The 13,711-nt window shown below is 36.2% G+C and overlaps 1 protein-coding gene across 1 annotated transcript in view; it reads left to right on the plus strand.

The window, feature by feature from the left end:
- Positions 1-13,711, plus strand: part of Glut1 (Glucose transporter 1) — a 942,408-nt gene that overhangs the window by 68,605 nt on the left and 860,092 nt on the right. The window lies entirely within an intron of this gene.

Here is a 13,711-nt window from a genome sequence, read left to right on the forward strand (position 1 = left end):
ATTTATTATTTGCTCTTAATGTTTTTTTACTTATAACTTATCCCGGATGAACCGAACCAAATAAAGCATGTTATACATGATCAATACAGGAGTGTATACCTACTTTTGGGCCATCCTGCATATATATATATATATATATATATATATATATATATATATATATAGGGTGTTTCAAAATAAAACCGACAACGTTTGGGAGATGATTCCTGACACCAAAATAAGACAAAATGTATAGGCCAACCTGGGTACACAAATGCTTCCTTTTGGAGTTATAGGCAGCCGAAAACGTGAAAAAATGAACTTCAAAGGTCCATATTTCCAAAACTATGGTAGCTACAGTAGTCGGGTCAAGACTTTACTTAGGAACTAATATGTGCTCTATCCAAAAATAAATGTTTCAGAATCCTAAGGTACTCAAGCAACAATTTTTGTACAGGAAGTTTGGTCAAGGGCATATAATCTGAAGTACTCACTAACTACCTCTAATTCGTGTGGTGTGGAATGATTTGACTCTCTGCTTTTGGTAGAGGTATAACCCAACTTTATTTTTCACCAAAATTTCTATTCAAATTTCTCAGTTTAAATCACACATTGTTTTGAAGAAAAAATGATTTTCTGTCTGTTACATAAACACTGAAGCTTACAAAACATTTATAGTGTTAGTCATATTCTTGAATGATGTTTTCTTCGTGGAAATGGCAAAACTTTTAAACACGATTTAGTAAAATTTCGAACAGTCAATTGCTTTAGCGTCTCTTGCTTGCGTAGCTATGTATTTCGTAATCTACATAGAATATCTTGTATATTTATGATATTAAGGAAATATCGTAATAGCGAGAAAGTGCAGAATATCTCTGAGCAGCCCGGGTTCGATTCCCGCTGGGGACACTCGGTCGAAAAATTGTAAAAGCTTCTTCAGGTCAGTCATCCTGAGTGACGTCTCCTGGGTTTTCCTCACTAACACTAAACAAATGCCGGGATGGCATCTAACATATAGGCCCCAGGCCGCTTTCTTTTTCCCTTTTCACGGAGAGCATGATCGACGAATGACGCCATCCCTCATACATGATAAACTAACATGGCCATAGATGCCGAAAGCAGAGAAATTTAATTTCTAAATCCTAAATCCTGCCGAATGTTCCCTTAGAAAGCGATATTGATCATGTAAGTAACGTTGAGAAAGATGATGAAAGTATTTCAAGAAAGTGAAGAAGATGCTAATGAGGCAAACAGTCTCATAAGTAGTGTATCTAATGATAAAGTTCTTTGTAAAAGTATCAACACCGAAGTCCAGGTTGTAATATAACACATACTATTGCTTAATAATGTAAGCAACGTCATCTGAAGAGCTTATTTCCAAAAGAAAACGTTTCCATTTTCTTTCGAAATTCACCTTTAACGGTTTCTGAATTTTTGGAATAATCTCTGTCGGATTATGCAAATGGGAAAATTTTTGGTAGAAATATATATACAGGATGTTTCAAAACAACGCTCACAACGTTTTGGAGTTGATTACCGAAACCAAGATAAGACAAAAAGTATAGACCAACCTGGGATAGTATAGGCTGTCGAAAACATGAAACAATTAACTTTAAAGTTTCATTGCTCCAAAACTATGGGACCTACCGTAGACGGGTCAAGATTTCGCTTAGGAACTAATATGTACGCTATCTAAAAATATATGTTTCAGAATCCTAAGGTACTAAAGAGACATTTTTATAGAGGGAGTTTGGCTAAGGGCATATCATTTGAACTACTCACCAACTACCTTTATAAAAATTGTTGTGGAAGTACCACATGATTTTCAAACCTTGATATTTTGGTGGGGCATATACTAGCTCCGAAGTGAAATCTTCACCCGACTACATTAGGTCCCATAGTTTTGGAGCTATGGACCTTTAATTTCTTATGTTTCCAGCAGCCTATAACTTAGAAAGGAAGTATTTGTGCACCCAGAATGGTATACTTTTTGTCTTATCTTGGTGTCAGGAATCACCTCCCAAACGCTGTCGGTGTTGTTTTGAAACACCCTGTATATAAAAACGAAACCGACTATGTTTATGACTTAATAACTGTTGCACCACACGGGCGATCTCGGCCAAATTTTCAACATTGGTGAGGTTCGAGCCTAGAATGTTTTTTATTATATCACTTGAACGATGTAACTTAAAAAGAGGGAAAGGGGGAGATATTTAAAAATGATCGAAAATGACCGATATCAGAGGGCGCTTTAGTAATTGTAAAAAGTGATTGACTAACGGAACATATTACTAATTTTTCGTATTTTAATCCAGCAAAGCGGGTAATTGACGCTAGTTACAATGTAAAGTTAATCCTTTTTATCTAAAGGGATATGTATACTTCATTTATTCATTTCGACTGTAAAATTAGTAGTTGTGAAACATTTCGTCTCGAATATTGAGAAATTGTTAAAAGTAAATTTCGCAAAAAAAGAAGAAAAGACATGACATGACATGACATTTTTGAGTTTTACGTCCCACAGTTATGCCGGTTAGGCTAAAGGAGACGGTGATGATGAGAGATGAATGAAATGGTGGAGTGAAGATAGTGGGAGGAAACGGTAGAACCCCGAGAAAACCCACGCACACAGTGTTTGTCCACCACAAAGTTCACTTGGCGGGAGCAGGGTTTGAACCCGGGACCCCATGCACCAGAGGTGAACGCTCTACCACTGAGAAGAAGAAAAGAAAAAGAAAGAAATATATCGTTTTGAAAATAAGCTCCTCATGATGTAAAAATTTACAATAATTGTAAAGTATAATTTGAAAGGTTTCTGTTCTTTAATTTACTAGAAGGTTTTAACTCAATGTCAGTAGATAATATACTCGTAGCAATCACTTGAAAACAGAGTGTGAAAATTTGATCCGCCTTGGTAGTGCAGGCAGCAGATACAGGGGCCTGGTGATTCTGGGCTTAATTTTTACACTACTTTTTGAAGAGTTCATTAGAACTTTTTCCCGCGAAGGTATTGTTTTCTCTCAGTCATGTTCTATACGAAAATAATCAGTGTGGCAACCATAAAGTTGTGAGAATAATTGTTGAAGCTAATTTTCGATTTAATAGAGTCCATGGACTTTAATGTAACTCCACTGCGCGTGTATTACATGTTTAATGAAGTCTCTTGCTGTCTATGGACATTTATGAACATCAGTAAAAACGTTAAGGAAATACAAGGGATGACGAAAATTTTGAACAAGATGTGACATGTTAGTTGGCTTCCAGAGGCAGAAGAATGAGGAAGTGTTAAGGGTGTCAGTCTCGCGCCAACATTAAGTTTTGTTCTAAGCTGGGAAAAAAGTGCCAGGGAAGCTCACTAAATGTCAAAATTAGTGTATGTCGATGAATCGGTGTCAAGCGATTCAAAAGTGACAAGGAATTGGTTGAAAACGAGCAACAATCGAGACGTCCTTCGACGTCAAAAACAGATGAAAGCTTGCATAAAGTGACACAAATGATTTGTTCCAACAGGCGAATGACTATTCGAGAGCTTTCCAAAAAACTAAACATCTCATACGGGTCCATGGAAAGCATTTTAACCACCGAGTAAATGGGCAAATTCATTCCTACTTCACCACGAAATGCACCGTGCCACACTTTGCTTTTTATCATAGATTTTTTATTCGAAAAAAAATCTTGTCTGACCACATTCGCAGTGCTCTCCGAATATAGCACCATACGACTTCTAGCGCTTCTCAAAAATGAAAACCGTGCTTAAAGGAACATGTTTTGACACCATTCGTGACATTGAGAGGGCCACGGCAGAGCAACCGAACGCCCTTCCGAAAGAAGACTTCCATAAATGCTTCCAGTCATGAATTCAACGTTAGAACAAGTGTATTGCTAGCCAAAGACAGTACTTTGAAGTAGATTAAATCAAATTCCATGTAAGCTTATTACTTCGTTTCTAATAAAATTATTCATCGTATTTTTTTTATCACACCTCGTATCTTTCTACATGGCATCTTTATTCTAATTCTCGAACTATTTCTTAACTTCAACTCCCTAATTTCAACTTTTTCATTTACTTTTAACCAACAGAATAAAGTGCCTGGTCACCCTATCTTTCTACAACTGAATTAATTGCCCCCCTAAGGTTTCTAGGTAAATGGGTTGGAGTCTGTTCTTATACAATGCCCATATACAGTGGAGTTTGAATGGTTACATAATACAGGGATACATACAAATTTTAATGGTAGAGCTTACACTGGACTCCTATAAGTAAATATGATTGTCTAGCAGATATTTAGATAAATAATTTAATATAAAGATAAAAGAAACTCACTAGATATCAATGAATTAATATCGATATTCATCACACAGTCATAACTGGCTATATACCGTGTTATATCCTTGAACTATACTTGACAAAGTTGCCTAGAAGATCTTACAGGATGATACCATAACATCAGCCGCTGATCCCTCTAACGACAAACAACGAGAAAGTCTATATCAACATATCCATGATATATCACTATCTCGGAAATATACATGGTGCTCGAGAATATTCTTACTAGATGGCAGGACTCTTATTGTGAAGGAAACATGACGGAATTTTACGTTTGAGGCCACCTCAAAAATCAAGTCTATTCGTCATCTGTACGGGTTCTTCACAATCTGGAGCAACGCATCGTTGAAGGCGGCTACACCACTCGAGCAACGCCAAGTGTTTTGTGCCTGCATTCATGATATGTCGTGTTAATCCTATCTCTGCGCAGACCATGACCATTTTAAACACTTCCTCTAACAACGCTGGGTTCATTGTGGAAGCATGTCCCCGGTTCCTCCCGAGAGAAGCGTGTTATTCCCAAGGTTGCATTAATTAAATGTTCTTCCTAGTGCTTATTGTCATTATTTCACATGGCCCCCTTAACTACGCCTACGGTATGCTGATGACTTCCTATTTTTTCAAGCATATCAATGTGTCTCTCAGACTTGCTGGTAGTCTGTTCACCTCTCCTTTCATACCCTGCGTCGTGTATCGTGCTTTTTTATGTTTATTCTTTATATTTCCGGAATATGTGGGATTATGTAAGTAGTACGGGTCCCACTTAGCTTAACTCGGCTCTATTGGCTAAAGGACATTACGTAACCGGATCACATGGTGTGATGTCATAGGGTCAATGTCGTCTCTATTTTGGCAGGGATACCTTGGCTCATCCCCAAATTTTGGGAGAGATACATAGAATTACCCCAGTTACATTTTCGAAATTGCCAAAACTTATAATTTATCGTGGTAGCATAGAGCCATGACATATACTATGGAAGTTTGAGTGATGCATCTTTTCTTCCTTTAAGGTCAGGGAACTATTAAACTTTCAATAAATGTCAATTTCGCATACTTATTCTACAAAAGGTTAGTTGAAAAAAAAATGTCAAAATTTTCAATTTAGTGCACAATCGAACGGAGTACCATCAAACGTGAAAGTCAGTGCTTAGTGAATTTGTGTGCATTGGCAAAAATAATGCATTTTATAACTACAGCACGACATCATCAACAGTACTGCATCTTGTACAGTATTTTTATGCACTGTGTGAAGCTTGTCGACACCGATTGTGAATACACACTTGCATTGATGGACAGGTTATTTGTGATAATATAGACCTTAATTTGCCATAGACTTAAAAAGGCTTCAGTTTTTACTAAAGTTTCCAACATGGACGTACGTGGTTAACAGTATCAATAACCAACCACTCTATGTTCGTAAAAAATATAAATAAGAAGTATCATTTTTGTTATATTTGTGTTTTTCAAGTGTATGAACAATAAAACACAAAGGCATCAAAACTAACAGCATATGTTGTAACCCCTCAACAGAAAAAGTAAATTAGGCCAACAACGGATCACATGGTAAAATATATTGGTTACGTATATTATTGGCATTTTTTTTCTATAGAAGAGAATAAGCAGGACCATCCAAATTTACAAAAGACCTAGACAATATTTATTAAATTTTATTTTTTGACAATTCTCAAATTTATAAGGTGACCCAATGTACCCCTCTCAAAATTCGAGACAGGAGAATCAACATGCCTATGTCTTATAAAAGAGAATGAAACCCTCTACTAATCCATATAACTATACAATGCGATAAATGCTCATCAAAGAGCATAAAATAGGTCAACAACCTCGGAAATTTTAGTTTCTGACAATTTTTTACTCATAAAAAGAAGTGAAATGTAGTTACAGAGATACATACCATGCTAACCGTACTAAATTTTTATTTTGTCAATTTCAAAAAAAAATAAAGGGGTGGTCCTACCAAAATTTGGGTGTGGGCCAAGGTTCCCCTGCCAACATGAAGAGGACATTGATCCCTATGACGCCATACCACGTCATCCGGTCAGGTGATGACCACCAGTCAACGAGAGCCGAGCTAGCCCAAGTTTGGGTCCTTGCTATTTTGTGCCGTATATATTGATATAGATTTTCTTGTTGCCTGACCTTAGAGAAATAAGCTGCTGAAAATTGTACATATCTTGGTGCACCACCCTGTATGTAATAACGAATGACCGCTTCTTGTCTTGAGAGCCACATTAATCCTAGATCTGAAATTTAGGACGGTGTGGTATACGCAAGATCAATTTACTCCCATTTGCGCAGGGGCCGCGGTGGCTCAGAGGTAGAGCGTTCACCTCTGGTTCTTGAGGTCCCGGGTTCGATCCCAGCCCCCGCCAAGTGAACTTTGTGGTGGACAAACACCGTGTGCGTGGGTTTTCTCGGTGTTCTCCCGTTTCCTCCCACTTTCTTCATTCCACCATTTCATTCATTACTCATCATCACCGTCTCCTTTAGCCTAACCGGCATAAGCGTGGGACGTAAAACTCAAAGATTTCATTTCATTTTCCCATTTGCGCATAAGTAAGTGCTTAAGGTAGTATGTTATTATACCTATTTGTGCTTTGAAATGGTCTTACATATTTCCATGAATTTTGCTATTTACATAGTGTACTTACATAGTAATTTTTAGGCCTATAATGTACGTACATAATATGTTACATTCATCAAAATAGTAAGAAAACGTCACATGAATGACATCATTACACTTACATGAAAAGTATGTATAACACATATTTCACCTATTCTATACTTAGGTAGTTCACTCCAAGATGTTATATCGGGATGGCCGTTATTTTCAGAAACTACAGGATTTATTCATGTAGCATACGTTTCTTTCCATATACTACGTATGTTGTTTTCTCTCTAAGTGCAACCTGAAATTACTACCACTTCTAGTTCCAAAATTCATTCTCATAGATTGAAAACGGTAACAGGAGGCGACAAATGTTTATTGATACGGAGTCAGAATCCCAAAATTAGGTTTGTTTTTAGCTCCTACTCTTCCACTGGAACCGGCACTGGTAGAAGCTATACAAAGGAAGTTCAAAAAGTTTTGCATAGAACGGTATAATTATTTTCATTAGTTGCAATATGACGATGAAATTTTAGATGAACAAACTTCAATCCTTTGGCTTTAAAATGATAACTTTTCTATTTCCTACTGTTCACAGGTAAACCACAATAGATATTGAAGTAGGCATAAGGCCCCGACAATGATCGCTAATGGAATTCCTGTTTAAAACCGATGATAAATCAGTCACATCAATTCATAGGAAATTGCTTCCGATTTATGGGATCACATATTGGAACGCGCCAATATCTAACGTTGGTTCAGTGGTTTATAAAACCTAGACTTTCCAGATTAGGCCAGAAAATTATGGCTTCCTCTTTCTGAGAGTAGTGCGGTGTCAAGACTTCTCGGAGCATGGCTCCACAATTAACAAAGGGTGTTACTGTTTGTCACTGGATAGGTTACAAGGTGCTTTTCAAACTAAGAGACCGGAGCTGCAAGGTAAGGTAATCAAACTCCACCATGACAATGAGAAACCTCACACAGCCATGATTGCACAGCAAAAAATCATGAAAATGGGATGGGAAGTCGTCCCTCAGCCTCCCTACAGTCCAGACTTCGCTCCTTCGAATCTCTTAATGTTTGATTGTCTGAAGGCCTAACTGCAAGGAAGAGCATTTGACAGAGACAAGGCCCTCATTTCTTGTGTGAAACAATGGTGTAAAATTCATCCACCTGAATTTTTCCAAAGAGCATTCAAGGCCTGGAAAGCAAAGTGGGCGAGATTTGTCACAGCAGATGGAAACTACATTGAGTGACATGGTCTTGTAGCCAAATGACCCAGGTATGTTCACTTAAATTTCATCATCATATTGCAACTAATAACAATATTATAATCATCTGTGCAAAACATTTTCAACGCTCTTTGCACAACCTACAGTTTCAATATCAATTGCTCTAATTGTAATAGGTTGCAAGAACTGTTTTTGATATAGATTCGGCGTCCGAAGAATAGGTTTTGTCTCTGACCTTTTTCCCCTACTGCAGCCAGATGTTGCAAACCGTTTGACGACTTTGGCTGAATAAAAAAAAAATCATTTGTTTTCCAAAAACCTATTTAAAACTCACGGCACTTACTGTGCTCATATCTGATGTGCAGTGTCACAAAGGATATGCAGTCATGATATGTGAACTTTATGAGAAGGAAGAATACACTTGTAGTATTCTTTTCATTTTTCTTTTACTCCCGTTTCAGTTCCACAAATTATTTGATCATTATAGCGTTTAATACCTTCTCTTACAGCCTAAATGGCACAACCTTTGACTGGTAAACTAAAGATAATGTTACAAAATCTAAGAATTACTCTTCTATCACACGTAATTTGTGCCAACAGGAAGTTCAAAAAGGCTCTTTATCTACATTTCTTGATATACTTTGATATAGACAACTTTTTCAGATATATTTTAACAATTACTGTCTTTATTCTTCGATTTGGAATACAACTTGAGCTGTATTCACTTATTTCCTCCACTTTAAATGCTACTCCCTGTTCCTTGTGTGAAAATTATCACGTATTGATTTCACCCGAACGGTGAAAGCGTTCACCTGACGTGGTAAATAATAATCGTGCAGGTGGCGCCACTCCGTATCCGATTCTCGAATTACAGAGAATGCAAACAAATGACAGCTACGAAACAACTCGCGAGTAGTTCCCTAGAGACCAATCTTTTGACGTGTCGCTTACTGAAAAAAAAAATCCTTAGTATTGAAACAAGTCTGTGAACTAAAATTATTTGTTTCTGCTCTGCCGAATCGAAACGAAGTGGGGAAAATATCTAGTTTTAATGTCCTTTTTTTTTGTTTTTTGTGTGCTTGTATATTTTTGAAGCAACAGTTCACTACAGTTATGGTGTCGTGAGTACGTTTCTGATGCGGAAATAATTTGGAATGAATATTGAGTATATTTCCTTTTGTTGAACAGATTAATAGCGCCATTTTTAGAAGGAAGAATGGAAGTTTTTTTTAAGCGTACAATCATGAGAAATGACTATAATGTATCTTTTTGTCTATCTATCTATTTATCTATCTGTCTATATATATATATATATATATATATATATATATATATATATATATATATATATATATATATATATATATATATATATATATATATATATATATATATATATGTAAGTTAAACGAAGGATAAAATTTCTGATTTCCTAGACTAGAAGGTTGCTAAAAAAATTGCAATAATCTTGCCGTGTATTTATTTATAATGCATTTTTTATATTAACCCTTAAGGGAACCGATGGTACAATTTGTACCATACAGGTGTTTCATGGTACATTGCGTTATAACTCTTCTATTTGAGCTTTTTCGTCCGTTTTTTTTTTTTTTTTTTTGTTTTTGTTTTTCAAGTCCAGAGGCATTGTAGAAGACCTTACGTATGGTTTCACACCTTCCTGCGTCCAGACATAGGAGATGATGACGTCATAATTTTAAAATATATGTTTTCTCTTATTAAACCTATGTTCATTATTTTTGGCGGGCTTATTTTTGCACGCAGAGGCTTGAAATTTTACACGAACATTCAGTCCGCCGAATAGTATTTACCAGATTTTTTCTCATATTTCTGCGTTAAAACAGGGGGGATCCAGAGGGGCAAAGAGTTGAAAAAGGGATATTTTTACAAAAAAATCCCTTTCTTCGGGATTTTCCCGCCTTAGATACATGATGGAGACACCTGAGTCGTACCGTCTGAAAGGCAGTTCCATTCTGAAGAGAGTGATGGGTGAAACATGACCCTAGGGTAATTAGGGATGTCTCAGGGTATTTTTATCAAAATATACTTCTGTATAGGGGAATATGGGACATTGTCGGTATATTTTTTTGCGGGCTTACTTTTGCACCTAGAAGATTGAAATTGTGCATAAACATTCAGCCCACCTAGTAATATTTATCGGATTTTTTCAGATCTCTGTGTTAAAACAGGGTGCAAAAAGTTGCAAAAAGGGATATTTAGACCAAAAAATACCTTTCTTCGGGATTTTCCCGCCTTAGATACATGATGGAGACACGTGAGGCGTACCGTCTGAAAGCAGTTCTATTCTGAAGAGAATGATGGGCGAAACATGACCTTAGGGTAATTAGGGATGTCTCAGGAAATCTTTTACCTGAGATCATGGTCTTTTGAGGTAATTTGGGGCATTGTGGGGATTCTTGATAAACTTTCTCCCGCCCTTAGTATTCAAGATAGAAACTTGAAATTTGGCACACACATTCAGTCTACCAAGTACTATTTATCAGATTTTTTGGAGATTCTACGTTTGCACAGGGCCGCTTCAAAGGGGCCTAAAGTGTGAAAAAAATTTCCCTCCAAAGTTTTCCCTTTGACATTAATTTTCCCTCTTCTGGTATATGATGTGGGCATGTAAGTTTGTGGTGGACGGGGATCCGTGGGTTTTCTCGAGGTACTCCCGTTTCCTCTCATTTTTTATTTCACCACTTCTTCTATCATGATTCATTTATTTTAATCATCGTCTCCCTTAATCTAAAGGGCATAATCGTAGGACGTTAAAATGAAAAATTTCATTTCTTATCGTCACCCGAAAGTAAAACTAAGAATTTTACATTTACTATACCGAATTTCTGATGTCCAAAATTAATATTGCCTACATAAAATCAATAATGTTCGTCCACAATTTACAATGAGGTACAGTAAGTCAATGTGCAAAATTTAATCAAGCAAGCACTATTAGGAACGGAGGTACGTCAAAACGGAGGAACGGAGGTAGTCACCTTGGTTAGCAACCAAGAGAAGTCTGAAAACTGTAAAATTTCCCAAGAAGTGGGAGAAAATTCATACCTAATAAACTTGGAAAGTAGTATTATTTTATGGGGAGCATGTTAGTAGGAAAAATTGGGAGTTGTGCCATAACCCATGAGAAAAGACAAAATGGCCACTTCCGCTAATCAAAAGGTGTAAGAATTTATATTCTCTGTTTATTTTACAAAGGTATTTAATGAAACTACAGAAAGTTTACTCACTGTACTAATATTCACAATATTGACTAAAAACAAACACCTCACATTGTTCTTACACGTGTCCTGTAACTAGAACCAGAATATGCTATTTGTAGTAATTTCCTAGCCTTGTACACCTACAAATATTAAAGCTGTAAAGGCGTCTGTGTTTCATTTAATACCCATAAGTCTTAAACCTCGAGACGTTCACAGAATTCTAAGAACAGTATTGTTAGTTATATTATTTACTTTTCCAAGTAAAATACAGCTCGTCCATTGTGACAATGAAAGGAATCTTAGTTCAGAATCTTGTCCACAGAGGTCTTCCTGCATTACCTTCACATTAAAGTCACATTAGTACGACATCAGAAGCAAATTACCTCGGAAGCCAGAAAAAAATAACCCGGAGCCTGTTGTCAAGGCAACGGATTTCGTTTTGTGATGCCGGTTTGGTCAGACGAATATATATATATATATATATATATATATATATATATATATATATATATATATATATGATTGTATGCATGAATATATGTTTTGTGTGTGTCAATATGTGCAAAGGAAGAATCGAGAAATAATAAGATGACCTTACGTCTTCGAGTATTTTGCTTTCATCCATTCATCTAAAGAGCTCTCTTTCTCGGATGCTTTCTGCTTGATCATTTTTAAAAGGAAAACTAGAAATGTAGAAAAAATGTTCTGCATGCTTTTCTCCTATCTTCACCAAATATATTGATCCGATTTCCTTTCCCCTACAAATCTTCTTTTTTCCCACTTTCTAACAAAACATCAATTCTCTAGCATTGAGGAAGAAACTTAATCTTTCCAGGATTACTCGCCAGAAAATATTCACTACGGTTTATTCTGATACTTATTCTACAGTTATTTAACTCTTTTTGTTTATTTTTAACTCATAGAGTACAGTAGGTAAATCAGATGGTTACTTTAAGATTCATGCGACATAAAATTTAAGTAATATACTATATACAATTGTATAAAAGAAGAATTTTAGGAATGATCCAATAAGATGGATCAACAGATTGGGATCTTGGCCAAGAATCTAAAGAATAATCAAACAAATGCATCAAAAGATTGCTATCTTGGCCAATAACTAGTTTTTGGATCAGGGGCCACACAATGTTTGAACGGCCTCTAAATAGGATGACTATTTTCTACAGAATAAGCACATCATACTGAGTTAAGTGATAGTTTGGGTTTGGCTACACTATATGTACTTCTCCAGATATAAGGCCTACAAGAAACATTTTGATTGAAATATATTGGATCTTTTGATCTAACAAGAGAGAATATTAAAACTTGGAGTACGCTGAAAATACAGGGTGTTTCAAAACAACACCGACAGCGTTTGGGAGGTGATTCCTGACACCAATATAAGACAAAAAGTATAGACCATCCTGGGTGCACAAATGCTTCCTTTCGGAGTTACGGGCTGCCGAAAACATGAAAAAAATAATTTTAAAGGTAAAATGCTCAAAAACTTTGCGACCTACTGTAGTCGGGTCAAGACTTCACTTAGAAACTAGTATGTGCCCTTTACAAATATCCATGTTTCAGAATCCTGCGGTACATCCGTAACAAGTTTTATAGAGGCAGTTGGAAAGTACTTCAAATTACAGGACGGTAGCCAAACTCTCTCTATAAAAATAGCTTCCTGAGTACCTAATGAGTCTGAAACATGCATTTTTGGATAGGGCGCATATTAGTTCCTAACTGAAGTCTTCACCCGAGTACAATAGGTCCCATAGTTTTGGAGCTATGGACCTTTAAAGTTCATTTTTTTCATGTTTTTGGCAGTCTATAACTCCGAAAGGAAGCATTTGTACACCCAGGATGGTCTATACTTTTTGTCTTATCTTGGTGCCAGGAATCGCCTCCCAAACGTTGTCAGTGTTGTTTTGAAACACCCTGTATATAAAATAAAGTGGTATATTCTGAAAATGTTTTCAGTGGAGAAATACCATATACCTGGTAAATACCATACCATCATGTATTTCTCGTCTGAAAGCATATCCTCCCTCTTGGTCTAGTGTTGGTAAGCAACCTTGACAAATTTTCCATCTTAAACTGTATCTTTACGTCGTATTTTCATCCGTTGTTCAAAACTTACACATATATATATACTATATCTCTTGACTGCAAATCCTAAGACATAAAAACATATCATCGTAGGAAAATTTGTTACTGTAATAGCTATTATTTGTTTGATATTAGAATTTTACCATGTGTATGAAGTTTTCTATCATTCTATAACTTTTTTTTTTTTTTTTTTTTTTTTTTTTTTTTACGA

Source organism: Thermobia domestica, chromosome 17 (genome assembly GCF_964235325.1).
Source record: "Thermobia domestica chromosome 17, izTheDome1.hap1.1, whole genome shotgun sequence".
Taxonomy (NCBI): Eukaryota; Metazoa; Arthropoda; class Insecta; order Zygentoma; family Lepismatidae; genus Thermobia; species Thermobia domestica.